Source organism: Lemur catta, chromosome 21 (genome assembly GCF_020740605.2).
Source record: "Lemur catta isolate mLemCat1 chromosome 21, mLemCat1.pri, whole genome shotgun sequence".
Lineage (NCBI taxonomy): Eukaryota > Metazoa > Chordata > Mammalia > Primates > Lemuridae > Lemur > Lemur catta.
This window is the reverse complement of record NC_059148.1, coordinates 28,854,208-28,868,990: the sequence shown is the minus strand read 5'-3', so window position 1 is coordinate 28,868,990 and position 14,783 is coordinate 28,854,208. Positions and strand designations below refer to the sequence as shown.

At 50.3% G+C, this 14,783-nt stretch overlaps 5 non-coding genes across 5 annotated transcripts; 4 read left to right on the top strand and 1 right to left on the bottom strand.

The window, feature by feature from the left end:
* Window positions 1–982: 982 nt before the first annotated feature.
* Window positions 983–1,054, bottom strand: TRNAA-UGC. The gene has a single exon. It is a non-coding gene; the product is annotated as a tRNA-Ala (tRNA).
* A 201-nt stretch (window positions 1,055–1,255) lies between these two features.
* On the top strand, window positions 1,256–1,327 carry TRNAD-GUC. The gene has a single exon. It is a non-coding gene; the product is annotated as a tRNA-Asp (tRNA).
* Window positions 1,328–7,644: 6,317 nt separating this feature from the next.
* Window positions 7,645–7,717, top strand: TRNAF-GAA. The gene has a single exon. It is a non-coding gene; the product is annotated as a tRNA-Phe (tRNA).
* A 470-nt stretch (window positions 7,718–8,187) lies between these two features.
* On the top strand, window positions 8,188–8,259 carry TRNAD-GUC. Its single transcript has one exon. It is a non-coding gene; the product is annotated as a tRNA-Asp (tRNA).
* A 2,640-nt stretch (window positions 8,260–10,899) lies between these two features.
* TRNAA-UGC lies at window positions 10,900–10,971 on the top strand. Its single transcript has one exon. It is a non-coding gene; the product is annotated as a tRNA-Ala (tRNA).
* Window positions 10,972–14,783: the final 3,812 nt, after the last annotated feature.

Sequence of the window (14,783 nt, the reverse complement as noted above, 5' to 3'; positions counted from 1 at the left end):
TTGGACCCTGCAATGCTCCGCATGGGCGTCTATTCCCTAGAGACACGGGCGTCAGGGGGCAGGGATAACACGCACTGGATGTTGACAGCACTTCAGTGGGACAGAACAATTAGCAGAACGACTAGGAGGAGTGTGGAGTGAAGCGTGGTGCCCGTATTAGGGAACATTATGCAAACACCTCCAGGACATGTCCACAGCCGGCTCAGGCTTGCGGCTCCACCGCCGCCTCCTGGCTGCAGCCTTCTGCAGCCCGCCGGGACCACGGCTGCACCTCCCCCGGTCTCCCGGCGTCCACGCGGCCGCCCGGGGTGTGTCCTCCCCGTGGCCGCCAGAGGGAGCCTTTTAGAACCTAAATCTGATCACCTCGCTGCCCTGCATCGTCCTCCCTCGCTGAGCTCTGCACAGCGGGCGCCTTCTCCGGCCTCGGGCCTTGGCACCTGCCGGTTCCCGGGCTCTGTGTGCCGCCCTTCCTGCAGACGCGTCCCCCGACAGCTTATCTACAGCGGCCCCTGCGCATTCGCCCCTAAACCTTCCGTCTCATCACTACTACCGTCTTCATAAAGCGCATCACCGCCTGCTCACTGTTGGTCTCCGGGTCTGAAATACAAGGTCCGGGAAGGCGAGGAAACCGTGCCGCGCCTGTCGTCTGCGGGGGTACCTGGGCACACAGCAGGTGCCCAATGCGTGCGCATCGCCTGTCACTCGGGAGTCACGGGACGGCCGAGTGCAGAACCCTGCTCAGGAATGCAGTGTAGAAACCTGCTTGCGGAGGTGGACAACTAGGAGTGTTAGTTTTTCGGGTTTTTTCCCTTTTACGGAGACAGGGTCTCGCTGGAGTGCGGTGATGCAATCACAGGTGACCGCGGCCTCCCAGCCCTGGGCTCAAGCGACAGGAGCGCGCCACAACCCCCGTCCCGTTCGCGGTTTTTCTGTCCATCATAACCTTGTGAGCGCGATTTACAAGGAAAAAGCAGGAAAAGAGTGGAGATGCCGGGGATTGAACCCGGGGCCTCATACATGCAAAGCATGCGCTCTACCACTGAGCTACATCCCCTCGCCCTAGTGGTGGCCTTCGTGGGCGTAGATATGGGAAGTGGCCCGGCCGGGCTGCGCGGGTTCCCCGCCTTGAGTGCTGGGGACCCCTCTGCGCCCCGGGAAAGCGCTGGTCGGCGGTGCCGGGACCCGTAGCCGGCGCGAACCGCCCGAGAATGCCGTGTGCATAGGGGCTGACCTGCGGCAGGCCCGCCACGGCCCATCCTCGTTAGTATAGTGGTGAGTATCCCCGCCTGTCACGCGGGAGACCGGGGTTCGATTCCCCGACGGGGAGAGCACGAGCATTTTGAACCGCGTGACATGCTGTGTAAATGTACGATGTCGTGCACAGCACAGCACGGGTGGCACCTGTGACCGTGTGAATAAGGGCCCTTCCTGGGGGCGTCGTGCCCCGCAAGGATGTGTTAAACGAAGGCAGTGAGGCACTCAGTCGTGTTTATGCAGTGGGCCCCCTTTTATGTCAAAAAAATGCGTCTGGCGGGGCGCGGTGGCTCAAGCCTGTCGCCCCAGCACTCTGGGAGGCCGAGGCGGGAGGATCGCTCGAGGTCAGGGGTTCGAGACCAGCCTGAGCAAGAGCGAGACTCCCGTCTCTACTAAAAATAGAAAGAAATTAGCTGGCCAACTAAAAACATATCTATAGAAAAAATTAGCCGGGCATGGTGGCGCACGCCTGTAGTCCCAGCTACTCGGGAGGCTGAGGCAGGGGGATCGCTTGAGCCCAGGAGTTTGAGGTTGCTGTGAGCTGGGCTGACGCCACGGCACTCACTCTAGCCCGGGCAACACAGCGAGACTCTGTCTCAAAAAAAAAAAAAAATGCGTCTGTAGACGCACAAAGGTGTGTCGTGTTTCATGTTTATGTTTGTGGTCTGCACCGCCGGGACAGCCGCAGCCTAATTACGCGCCGCAGAAGGCGCGGGAGTGTGCGTCAGCGCCGTAGCGCCTTCCGCTACTCGGTGCGCAGCGCGGCCCCCCGGGTGGGCCCGCTGTGTGCACCCCCGCACGGCCCGCTGTGTGCACCCCCCGCACGGCCCGCTGTGTGCACCCCCGCACGGCCCGCTGTGTGCACCCCCCGCACGGCCCGCTGTGTGCACGCGCCACAGAGCCTGCTGTATGCACGTCCCGCACGGCCCGCTGGGTGCACGCCCCGCACGGCCCGCTGGGTGCACGTCCCACAGAGCCTGCTGTGTGCACGCCCCGCGGGGCCCGCTGTGTGCATGCCCCGCACGGCCTGCTGTGTGCACGCGCCACAGAGCCTGCTGTATGCACGTCCCGCACGGCCCGCTGGGTGCACGCCCCGCACGGCCCGCTGGGTGCACCCCCCGCACGGCCTGCTGTGTGCACGCGCCACAGAGCCTGCTGTATGCACGTCCCGCACGGCCCGCTGGGTGCACGCCCCGCACGGCCCGCTGGGTGCACCCCCCGCACGGCCCGCTGTGTGCACGCGCCACAGAGCCTGCTGTATGCACGTCCCGCACGGCCCGCTGGGTGCACGCCCCGCACGGCCCGCTGGGTGCACGTCCCACAGAGCCTGCTGTGTGCACGCCCCGCACGGCCCGCTGTGTGCATGCCCCGCACGGCCTGCTGTGTGCACGCGCCACAGAGCCTGCTGTATGCACGTCCCGCACGGCCTGCTGTATGCACCCCCCGCATGGCCGGCTGTGTGCACGCCCCGCAGGGCCTGCTGTATGCACGTCCCACAGGCGAGGGGCGCCGCGCAGGGACGGCTGCACAGCGCGTCCCGGGTCACACCCAGCGCAGTCCACTCCCGACACAGGTGACCTCGCGGGAGCAACGCCGGGACGGCAGGTGGGAGTGACCCTGACTCTCCAGTTCCACACCTTTCTGGGCCGTTTGCGGTTTCTCTCCCTCACTCCTTTCTTTCCTACCATATTCGCTTTTTATCAAAATGGTACGCCTGGGTTCTAACAGTCAAATGAAACTACTGTCCTTTAACGAAAACCAGCGGGAGTCCCCTGCCGTAGCCCCTCATTCGTCCTCTGTTACAATTTTTTTTAACCTTATACGTGTTCTGTTCTTTTTATTTCTTTTCTTTTGTTTTCTCTTGTTTTCTTTTGTCTTCTTTTCTTTCTCTTTATTCCAACACAGTTTATATGGGCAGGGACAATATTGGCCTCTTTATTCTCTCTTCTTTATACTACTCCGTGTTTAACTGAAATCCTGAAACTATGGAAACGTCCAATCAACATCTTGGGTCAAGGAACATCTTTTTCCTTTTACCTTAAAAATATCAATTCAGGCTGGGCACGGTGGCTTGGGCCTGTGACCCCAGCACTCGGGGAGGCTGAGGCAGGAGGATCGCTTGAGCTCAGGAATTGGAGGTTGCAGTGAGCTATGATGACACCACTGCACTCTAGCCCAGGCGGCAGAGTGAATAATCAAAATCAAACCCGACTAAACGTGAAAAGTACGGTAGCATATTAAACAGTCCTGTCTTACAAGGATAAAGGGAATTCCAAGGCGTTGCCTGACTTCGCTGCACAGAAACAGAAGAGGTGTTTCCTTCATTACGAGCCTTTAAGTATTGTTTTTGTTAACTATGTCCATGTACTACTTTGGTATAGGTAGAAAATCTTTTTGAAAAAACTCTACCAAAGGATTAATATCTTTATGATAGAAATAATTTATTCAAATCATTAAGGAAAATCCTAAAATACAAATAGATCACAATCAACTGTTAATGGATTTACAGAAGAGGGAAAAAATGATTTGTTAATAAAACGTATGGAAAAAGTTTTCTCTTGCAAGTATTTCAATAAATGGAAATAAAACAGAAGTTACCACTTTGGGCCTGTGTTATTGTCAAAGTTGTCAGAGTGAAAATGGAGTCACTGTTGTTAAGAAAACCCTGAGAATAGAGCCGGGAAGGCAGTGAAGAGAGTGTGCTCGCGTGCCTGGTAACAAAAGACGCCACAAAAACCACAGCCTCGCACAAGGGCCTTTGTAACCTGACACAAGAAATACCTGTGCAAGGACATCTGCCCAGCAACTGCCTGTCCACCCTCAGATTTGAGTCACCCTTGTTATTGATCTTCATAGCCAAGGATAATTATTTCAACACAGTTTATGTAATCCTCCTCATTTTTGCCTTTAAACGCCTGTGTCTTCCTTTACCTCCCAGAATACACAGTTTACTAAGGCATATGCGTATTCCCATCGCAAGACTCCATCTCCAAATAAATTTCTTTTAGAGAATCTCTCTCTGTTTGTGATTTTTTTGTTTGTTTGTTTTTGTGACCAAAATTCTAGAGACAGAAAGCAGATTGGTGTTTGCAAGGGGGTGGAGAAAGGGAATAGTGAGGTATGACTGCTAATGGGGATGGGATTGTTTTTTTGGAGTGATGAAAATGTCTGGAACTAGATCGGGGTGGTGATGGCACAACAATGTGAATGTGCTAAATGCCACTGAGTTGTTCACTTTAGAATAGTTACTAGTATGTTATCTGAGGTTCACCTCAATACAAAGAAAAATATGCATGTACTTCAAGGAGATGACCGGCAGTCTTGCTTGGGGCAGACAGGGATGGAGCGGGGAGGACGCGGCTGCAGGATCCTTGGCATCTATTCCGCACTCTGACGTTGTAATTCCCTGTGTGCGATTTTGCCTTCAGTGAAACAAATCTTAAATACAGAAGGAGACACGTACGCGCACAAACCTAAGTCGTCCCGGATCAGAAGACAGAGCGTTCACTGAATTACTAGATATCAGGTGATGAACAGCACATGCCAATTTAAACTGATATGAATTCCTTAAAAATGCCTCTGAATGCTTAATTTTTTTCATAATCTTTTTCCTCAACGCAGAGGCATTGATTGGAAACTAATTTATTTTGTGGGGTGAAAAAAACATTCATCTGAAGTTCAGTAATCCCTTCAATTTCACTTATGGTTTCTTTTTCTTTTGTTAAAATTAATGTTGCTGCCTTACATAGAATACGATCCCATGTTAATATCAATGGTCTGTCCATCTCTCTGTCGATCATTCTCTGTGCGTATCTGCAGGAGAGAGGCTGGGAATGCTGTTCACTGTCAATGAGGAATGTTTTCCAGCAGAGGGAGATGGGTGTGTATTAGTTCACATAGTCACACTTTTCTATGATTCTTGATATTGAGCATATTTTGATATAAAGAATCAAGTCATAAAAATAAAATAACATGATGGTAATTGAAGCGGGATGTGTAGTGGCCCCATAAGATGCGTCCACCTGGAACCTCAGAATGTGACCTTACGTGGAATAAGGGTCTTCGCAGATGTCATCAAGTTAAGCATCTCAAGATGAGACCGTCGTGGATTAGCGCGGTTCCTAAATCCAATGACCTGCCCTTATAAGAGAGAGAAAAGAGGAAAACACAGAGTTGTGGAGGAGAACCGGTGTGAAGAGGGCAGAGAGTGGAGAGATGCGTCTACAAGCCACAGAACACCGCAATGCCGGCCACCGCCAGGAGCCAGGAGTGAGAGGTGGGACAGCGTCTCCCCCGTAGCCTCCAGAAGGACCCAACCCTGCTGACATCTTTACTTTGGACTTCTGGCCTCCAGAACTGGGAGAGAATCAATCTGTGTTGTTCTGAGCCCCGTAGTTTGTGGTGATCTGTCACAGCAGACCGGGGAGCCCAATACAGTAATTAAGACGTTGTAACTCATTTATTAAAAAAATATTTATTGGCAGCCTTCTATATGCTAAGCATTGAGCCGATACAGTATCAAATGAGAAACATAGGAGATGAGTTGTATGAACTGAATGATTTGGAAAAAACCATGGGAGAACATAACAAAGTGAATAAGTAGTACGTATTAAGAATGGCCATGAGACTGCAGGAATGCTTTTGCTTTTCAATTTTTTTTTTGTTTTGTTTTTTGAGACATGGTCTCACTCTGTTGCCTGCACTAGAGTGCAGTGGCGTCATCATAGGTCACAGCAGCCTCAAACTCCTGGGCTCCAGCGATCCTCCCGCCTCAGCCTCCTGAGCAGTTGGGACTACAGGTGCGCGCCACCACGCCCACCGTTAAAGGTGTAATCACCTCGTTAAAGGTCCTGTCTCCAAATACAGTCGTGTTCCCAGGGATAAGTCTTGATTTCCTTCCTCACCTTGAGCCTCCGGCCCTGGGTCAAAATCATCCACCATCCGCCCAGGAGCCCAGACCAACCCTTGGGTGTCAACCTTCGCCCCTTCCTTTTTCCTGGTCCCCACGTGAAATCCATCAACGAGGCCTCCCCGCCTCCTTCCAAACCCCGTCTCAGATCCACCCCTTCGTCTACGCCTGCCCAGGCTGCCTGGCCTGTTCGCAGGAGCCTCCTCACTGGCCTCCCTGCTGCCACTCTGCTCCATCCACTCTCCAGACAGCAGCTATGAGAGACTCAGGATGTCAATCATGTCACTCCCCAGTGGCTTTCCAACATGCACAGGAAAATCCAAGCCCTTCTCTGATGCCTTCAAGGATGGCAAGACCTGACCTCTGCCCACCTCTCAGGCCCTGTCTTCTACCTTCTTTCCTCCCGCTGTGCGCCTCCAACAGGCCAACCTCATTTCAACATGATTTCAACCTCAGGACCCTTGCACTTGCTGTTCCCGCTGTCTGGGACACTCTTCTTCCAGGTCTTAACATAGCTGACCCTTCATTCTTCAGGTCTTTTCAGATCTCCCCCCTTCTCGTACTGCCTCCCACTGCCCCAGCCATTCCATCCCATCACTCTGATTTACTTTTCTTCTTAGCATTTGCTATTGCACTGCATCATCTTGTATACGGATTCGTTGATGGGCCAGATGGTCATCAGCTGGCCAGTGAACGCTTATGGAATGATTTCACATAACGAAGGCCCTCCCCACTTCCTCAGTGTCCCCAGACAACACCCCACTCGCCCACTGCCCCCCCACTTCCCAAAGGGAAGGGAGGCACCAGAGCCCAGCCTGCATGCCGGCCTGGTGATTTCTGCATGCCTTGAAGCTGAGCAGGTGCACACAGGTATGGAGGCCACCCTCGGAGGCCGGATCTGAGTCACTCCCTGCCCCGAGGAAGGCCACACGTGGGCGCATGCGTCCTCCGACAGGCCTCGGGGTGGTCAGCATCCTTCGCCACACCTCGCTCCGCCTGGGGAGCTTCACTCAGGGAGTGACCTGGTTCCTGTGCACAGAGAAGGGAGCTTGAGAAAGCTGACCTCTGACCCAGGTAGGATTCATTCATTCATTCAGTTGGTCCTCAATATTTATTAAGCACCTACTATGTGCCAGGCAGTGTTCTAGGCACTGAGGGACAGCAGTGACGGAGGCAGACGACTTACATGCCCCTCTTGGGTCTGTCCTTCCATCCGGGAGACAGATCATGGGCACAGAGAGCAATCAATAAGCTGGCAGTGTACTATAAGGGGCTCGGTGCTGTTGGGAGGCGTCATCAGGGAAGGCTTCTCTGGGGTGGTGGCCTTGAAGGACGAGAAGGGGCCGTTGTACACAGGCGCTGGGCAAGCAAAGCAGGGTTCCCGCTGAGTCCGCGTTTCCGCCGTCAGATCCAAGCGGGCAGCAGACCCAGGACCGTGGAAACGAGCAGGAGGATAAAAGCGCAGCTCAGCGACAACGGGTGCCGAAATAGCTCAGTTGGGAGAGCGTTAGACTGAAGATCTAAAGGTCCCTGGTTCGATCCCGGGTTTCGGCAGTTGCCTTTTTTTCTTCCCTGGGAAAGGGAATAAACGAAGCTGATTCTTTCCAGTTAATAGAAGTTTTGTTTCACTTTCTAAATTTAAAAGAGCCCCGAGCAGTATCCGCTGGAAGCCAAAAGGGGACGGAAACTTCCCTGCAAATCCCCGGTTGGCTGAAACAAACAAGGTCAAGGTTTTCCTGACTACACATTTTTCACTTTCTTAAATGCTTGCTAATCTCTGTTGCATGTTTGCTGATGTCTGTTCGTTAATGTTTGCTTCTGCTTATTAATTTCTGTTCTCTGATCCCTCGTGGCTAAATCAGAGACCGAGCAGGAAACAGCCGCTTTAAAATGGCATTAAGTCAAGTGGGACTCCTTGTTTTGTGGGAAAATGAAAATACTTAATTCGTTGGAATACAAAGTATACGTAGGGGGAGCTACACATACTTTAAAGAAGTCACTGGAGGGCGCTTCTTTAGCGCCTGTCCTCGTTAGTATAGTGGTGAGTATCCCCGCCTGTCACGCGGGAGACCGGGGTTCGATTCCCCGACGGGGAGGTTGTTAACCTTTTACCATACTCTTGCGTTTTTTCATTTCTCTTCCCAACAAATTAAATTCTCCCATTTTCGCAGGCGGTCCTTACTCTTTCCTGGAAAAATAAACCCAGCAGCCAAGCAGGATTCCATCCGGTGGCTTTTCTGTGGACCTGCTGCCTGGTCCCTGTCACTCTCTGGGTCCCCAAGGGTTGGTCGCACGGTAAGGAGAGGGGAAGAGAGGCAGTGTTCTCACCCCGAAGTGTTGATGCATCTCCTGCACCCCTGCTGCAAATCGTTTAGTTTGCAGAACGCTTTCTCAGAATCCGAGTGTTGGCTTTGCAGGCCAGGAACGGCTCACTCGCTGATGTTTGGCCCCAGCCCCGAGGTTGGCCCTACAGAAAACAGAAAACGTTAATGGATGTGAGACATTTCCTTGTCCTAATTCGCTTGCGGACTCACCTTCCCGAATACAGCCACCACCCTTTCCAGACTCCCAATCTTTTATCCACCTATTCGTTTATCTTTTCTCGCATTCACTTTACAGATATTTACTGAGCACCTACTCTGTGCCAGGCACTGTGCCAGGCCCCGGGTGCAGCAGGACATGGATAGACAAGGTCCTGCTGTGCTTGGACGACAACTCAGTTACGGACACAGACAATGAACAAACAGTATAAAACAGGTAAATGCCGTGCAAAAAGACAAACCAAACCAGAGGCGTGTGGCAGGGAAAGGGTGGGATTCGCAGGCCCCTTTAGAGAGGTGGTCAGGAAGGCCTCTGTGAGGAGGGGACATTTGAGCCAGGACCTGGACAATGAGAAGAGCCGGGTACAGCATTGCCCGCAGAGGGAACAGCAAGTGCAAAGGCCCTGGGGTGGGCAGGAGGTGGTGTGTCTGGGTGCCCTGAGGGACAGGGAGAGGAGGAGGAGAAAATGAAGTCAGAGCTGTCAACAGAAGCCAGATCTCGCAGCGTCCGGAAGGGGTACGCAGGGTAAGGGGTATGGGTTTGATTTTAAGAGTTCTGTGCGGAGAAGAAACATAGTCAGGTTTGTTCTGAGTAGACCACTCTGGCTGCCATGCAGGTGGGCACTAGACAACGAAGGGGCACTTGCTGACCTGGGGACATCTCTTGGCTTGCTCAGGAACCACACCCAAAATAATGCCACCCGTGGCGGGTGTCCAGCGCTTCCTGTGGCCGGGGTACTGACTCCGACATCGCCCTGGCCTTCGGCGCGGAGAGTTTCAGCACCAGCAGGCTGTAAGAGGGCGGACGGGGAACCAGGAGCAGCACGTTTTTGGAGGCGAGGTCTCACCATCGCAGGCGAGACATCTCAAGGCTGGAGGAAAGAGGTGTCGCCTTCAGTTTCCTGCCCTGTCACCCACCCCCTGCCCACTGAATGGCCCCTTGATGACCTGAAGGAGACTAAACCTTGCGACTTCTCTCCCCAGGTGTGCTTAATGAGCACGGTGGCGGGGCGGGGGGAGAGGCTAGTTCCCAGTGAAAGGCGGGCTGCTCTCAGTGCGCAATTGGAAACACACTCCTCTGAGTTTAAGCCCTGATTCTGGGCCTGCATCTGTTTCTGTTTAGTTTGCTCACTTTTATTTTCGGAAGAGTTATTTGGGGAGAAAAAATAAGTCTTCAAGCTGTTGTGCAAACCTCAGTGTCACTGAAGGTTGGGATGGTTTTTAAGGACGAGAATTCAGAGATTTCTGGGTGGAGGTACAATCGAGCCGATGCCCTTATTCATGGCAAAGAAACTCCTTATTTTCCCTTCCTTCTCTTGTCTCTGAGGAGCAACGTTCAAAAATGACTCAGTTTTCGTTTGTCCCTTGGTTCTGGCGTCAGCTAGAATTTTAGCTGCAAGGCTAGGAAGAGTGGGCCTATCTGGGGAACATAAAACGTTTTATTTTGATTTGCTTTTGCTAAAATCTAAAACTTGTTTAAACAAACAAAATTTTAAATTAGAAAAAAATCCTTTTTGCACCCCAACGTTTACTGCAGCACTATTCACAGTAGCCGAGATACGGAATCCAGCTAAGCGTCCATCAAAAAATGAATGGATACAGTGGTCTGTATACACAACGGCATGCGATTCAGCCACAAAGAAAGGATGAAGTCCTGTCATTCCAGGCAACATAGAGGAGTTTGGAGGACATTATGTTAAGTAAAATAAGCTAAGCAAAAAAGGTAAACACTGTGTGGCCTCAGTCATATGTGGAAGCTGAAAAAGTTGACCTCACAGAGGCAGAGTGTGGAATAGTGGGGGCAGTGTAGCCACGGGCTGGCTACCTCAGCTAAACAGGAGGAATCAGTTCCAGTGTCCTATGGCACTATAAGGTGACCATAATCAAAAACTTATTGTCTATTTTCAAATAGCCAGAAAAGCAGATCTGGAACATTCCCACCACAAAAAAATGATAAATGTTTGAGTGATGGATATGCTAATTACCCTTGTTTGAACATTACACGTTGTACCTATGTGTCAAAACATCACATTGTACCCCATAAATATGTACAACTACGCAATTAAAAATAATAAAAGCCAGAAACAGAAATAAATAAAACACATATAAACACCAAAAGAAGAAGGAAAAAAAAAAAAAAAAATCTTTAAGAATACAGTGTAACAGAGATTTTCAAGAAGGCAATCAAAAGGGGAGGGGGATGTAGCTCAGTGGTAGAGCGCATGCTTTGCATGTATGAGGCCCCGGGTTCGATCCCCGGCATCTCCACTTGTGTTTTACTGTGTTTCTTCTTTTTCTTCATGGTTCTCTATCATTAAATCGTCCGTAATAGTAATAGCAGAAAAATGTAAAAGGCAAAACCTGACTCCATGGAAACCACTGCAAAAGTCAGCAGAATGATCCTTTTGGGAGTTTACTGCACGTTTGGTGGCGTTGTGATGTGATGAACTGGCCTCGAGGACTGTGATTCATTCCTGGCCATCAGCGTGCAAGCGTGTAAGTCACCCGCAGGGCTGAGCCCCTCCGCTTGTCAGCTCCTTTCCTCTGTGCTGCGGGCAACACACCCTCTGAAGAGGGAGCACCCCAAAAGCAAACCGGCCTCCCCACGCGGGCTTGGCCTCTGCTTCATCAGTAACATGTCACAAAGGCACAGAATGAAATCAGTGGCTTTAATGTACATTATGTTTGCATTTATATTCATTCACTGTTTCTGTATTTTATCACTGCAAATAAAAGACAAGCTCTTACAACAGAGGGATCCGGCTGCATCCTGCGGTTACAGTCCCTACTCTGCAGCAACGACGAATTCCCCGCAGTTGGCTCCCTTCCGATTCACTGGACTTCACGTGTTAGAGCAGTGGGGACTTCTGCCTCTAGTGAGTTCTGTAATTATTTCATTATATGTCACAATGTAGTAATAACAGAAACAAAGTGCACAATAAATGTAATGCGCTTGAATGATCCTGAAACCGTATTCCCTCCCCCGTCCCTGCCCCCGTCCCTGGAAAAATTGTCTTCCATGTAAACTGTCCCTGGTGCCAAAAAGGCTGGGGACCTCTGTAAGGGTAAACACCTCTAATCTTAGATCTGGAGGTCTTTGCAAAGCTTTCATTTCTGAGATGAGGAAACTAAAATTCATGAAGTGACTCACCAGTGAGGTGGTGACACGGTGGTGACAGCTCCAGTTCTAATGAGCTTTGGTGAAGGTTATTTCTCCCTAAATGTCAACAGGTTTTTTTCTTGAATGTTGAAGATGATTTCTAAAGTGATCAGGCCTAACAAGGAACTAATTATATACTTCCGTTTTACTTTGTATAATTAAATATTTCTAATACTGCTGTGAACTAAAATAAAATCTTAAGGCTTCCCCCGCAACCGGCTGACTGAATGGACCCCCTCCTGGTCAAAGGGATACCCTAAAACTGAATTGACTGCCAGGAGGGCGGAGGTCAGACAGGCCTCGTCATGCCCCTCCCTTCTTGTAGACATCCTTCCTAACTCATTGACAGGCCTAAGGCTATGCAAGACACACCTGCAGGTCCTCAATTTACACAACACATGTATGTCCCTGGCTTGTCTCTGATTAACTGACTTCCTTATCTTAAAAGGTTCCAAGCCTTTAGACAAAACTTCAAGTCTTTAACCAATTACAAGTCAAAAAGTCTCCCTATAACCTCTAAGTCCCTGCTTTTTTTTTTTTTTTTTTTTTGATAGAGATGGTGTTTTGCTCTTCCTCAGGCTGGTCTAAAACCCCTGACCTTGAGCGATCCTCCTGCCTTGGGCTCTGAGAGTGCTAGGATTACAGGCGGGAGCCACCACGCCTGGCCCAAGAAAGCCCCCCCACTTTGAGATGTACCACCTTTTCAGGTCAAACCAATGTACGCCTTCCATGTATTGACTTATGACTTTACCTGTAATTCCTGTCTCCCTGAAATGTGTAAAACCGGGTCAGGGTCCTCAAATTCGACTCAGAATAAACCTTTTTAAATTATTTTACACAGTTTGGCTTCTTTTCTGTTGACAGAGCATACATAACATGGAAAAAATACCATAAGGAGTTGTTACTGTTAGAGGCTTGTGTTAGGAATTGGAGCTTTCCAGAAAAATCATTAATCTTTAAGAGAAAACATTTTCTCAACTACTATATTTTATTTCACATTCAATTAAACAGGCCAGGTGCGGTGGCTCACGCCTGTAATCCTAGCACTCTGGGAGGCCAAGGTGGGAGGATCGCTTGGGTTCAGGAGTTCAAGACCAGCCTCAGGAAGAGCAAGACTCTAAAAATAAAAAGAAATTAACTGGACAACTAAAAATATATAGAAAAAATTAGCCGGACATGGTGGCACATGCCTGTAGTCCCAGCTACTCGGGAGGCTGAGGCAGGAGGATCGCTTAAGCCCAGGAGTTTGAGGTTGCTGTGAGCTAGGCTGACAGCACTCTAGTCCGGGCAACAGAGAAAGACTCTGACTCCAAAAATAAATTTTAAAGATTAAAAAAAAAATAATAATTAAACAAACCCCATTATATGAGGTTGCCAGAGTAGTCACATTCACAGAGACAGGGAGTGAAATGGCGGGTGCCAGGGCCTTGGGGAAGAACAGGGAGTTGATTAATGGGGACAGAGTTTCCTTTCCACAGGATGAGAACAGTTCTGGAGATGGATGGTGGTGACAGTTGCACATTGTGAATGTACTTAGCACTACTGACCTGTATACTTAAAAATGGTAAGTTTTGTTATGTGTATTTTACTACAATTTAAAAACAAAGCCAAACTAACAACGACGAAAACAAAGCCTAAATAGGTTAAATCATTTTCTAATATTCCTAAAGCAGGCAAATTTGGAGACTAGACCTTAAGTCTGATTTTGACAGGTGTGGGATGAATCGGTTATTTTTAAGATGGAACAGTTTGTGTTCTGCCACACAATTCAGAAGCACATAGGTAAACAGGAAAAAGAACAAAATCCCTTGGGTTTTTTTTTTTTCCTGTTTGCGAGGCCTCTAACCTGCAGATACCCTTGACAACCTTTTATGGTTATGTAAGCGATGACAAAGCATTCCTCCCCAGCCCTCTGATTTCACGCTTTTCCTTGGGTGAAACATGTTTGCTGACCCTTCTGTACTCAGACAGCTTCTTGGTGCAGGATTAAGTCACATGCAAGGTTGTGACCTTGGGGGAATTGAATCCTTTGAGGGAAGCAAGAAAAGCAGGCGACAGGCAGGCACGAGTCCACCCCCACCCTCCTCAGCCGCAGCCCAACACCCAGGCCCTTTGTGAGCTCAGCCCATCACGTGCTCCTGTCTGCCTGCCAATCCCGCCCTGTTGCTGGGCCTCTGTCCCTTTGCCATTGGTGCCAGCTCTGAAGCAGTCTTTTCTGGGGTGCCTGCAAAGGACGGATCTGTGGGTGGAACGAACTGAAAATGGATCCAATGAGTCATCCCGCTTCTCGCACATTCTAGCACATCCCGTTCCAGGTCAGGCGGGTTTAGGTTTTAGGAGCGTGACTTGATACCTGACTCATGAGTCCAAGTGGGACATTTAGGCGTTGGGAGCCCTTTTCAGAAAATGGATAAGCAGTTGTAACAACAACAGAAGTCCCCTGTAGGGCAAGGTTTCTCAGCTTGCACCGTTGACATTTTGGGCTGGGTGAGTCTGTGTCTTGGGGACACTGCAGAATGTTCAGCAGCATCTGGCATCTACCCCTAGGTGCTAGCAGTAGCGCCCCTACCTGCCGCCCCCTCACAGTTGTGACAACCAAAAGTGCCGCCTGACATTGCCAAATGTCCCCTGAAGGACAAATCACTTTTAGTTGAGAACCATTGTTCTGCCACCTCCCTTTTAGGAAGCCATTTTCTTCTCCCCTCCCTCGGACCTCATTGCTCATGGAGAAATGTTTCCTTCAACAACAACCCACTGGTGGACCTAAGTTAGGGAATGCTGGGGTGTGTTTGAGAATTTTTCTACCAGAGACATCAGTTTCTCTTTTGACCTAACCCTTGGACCATTCCCCCACCCACCCCCCAGCCCCTCTTCCTCCTTCCTCCTCCTCTCCTCCCTCCCCCCCGCCCATGTAATCAGG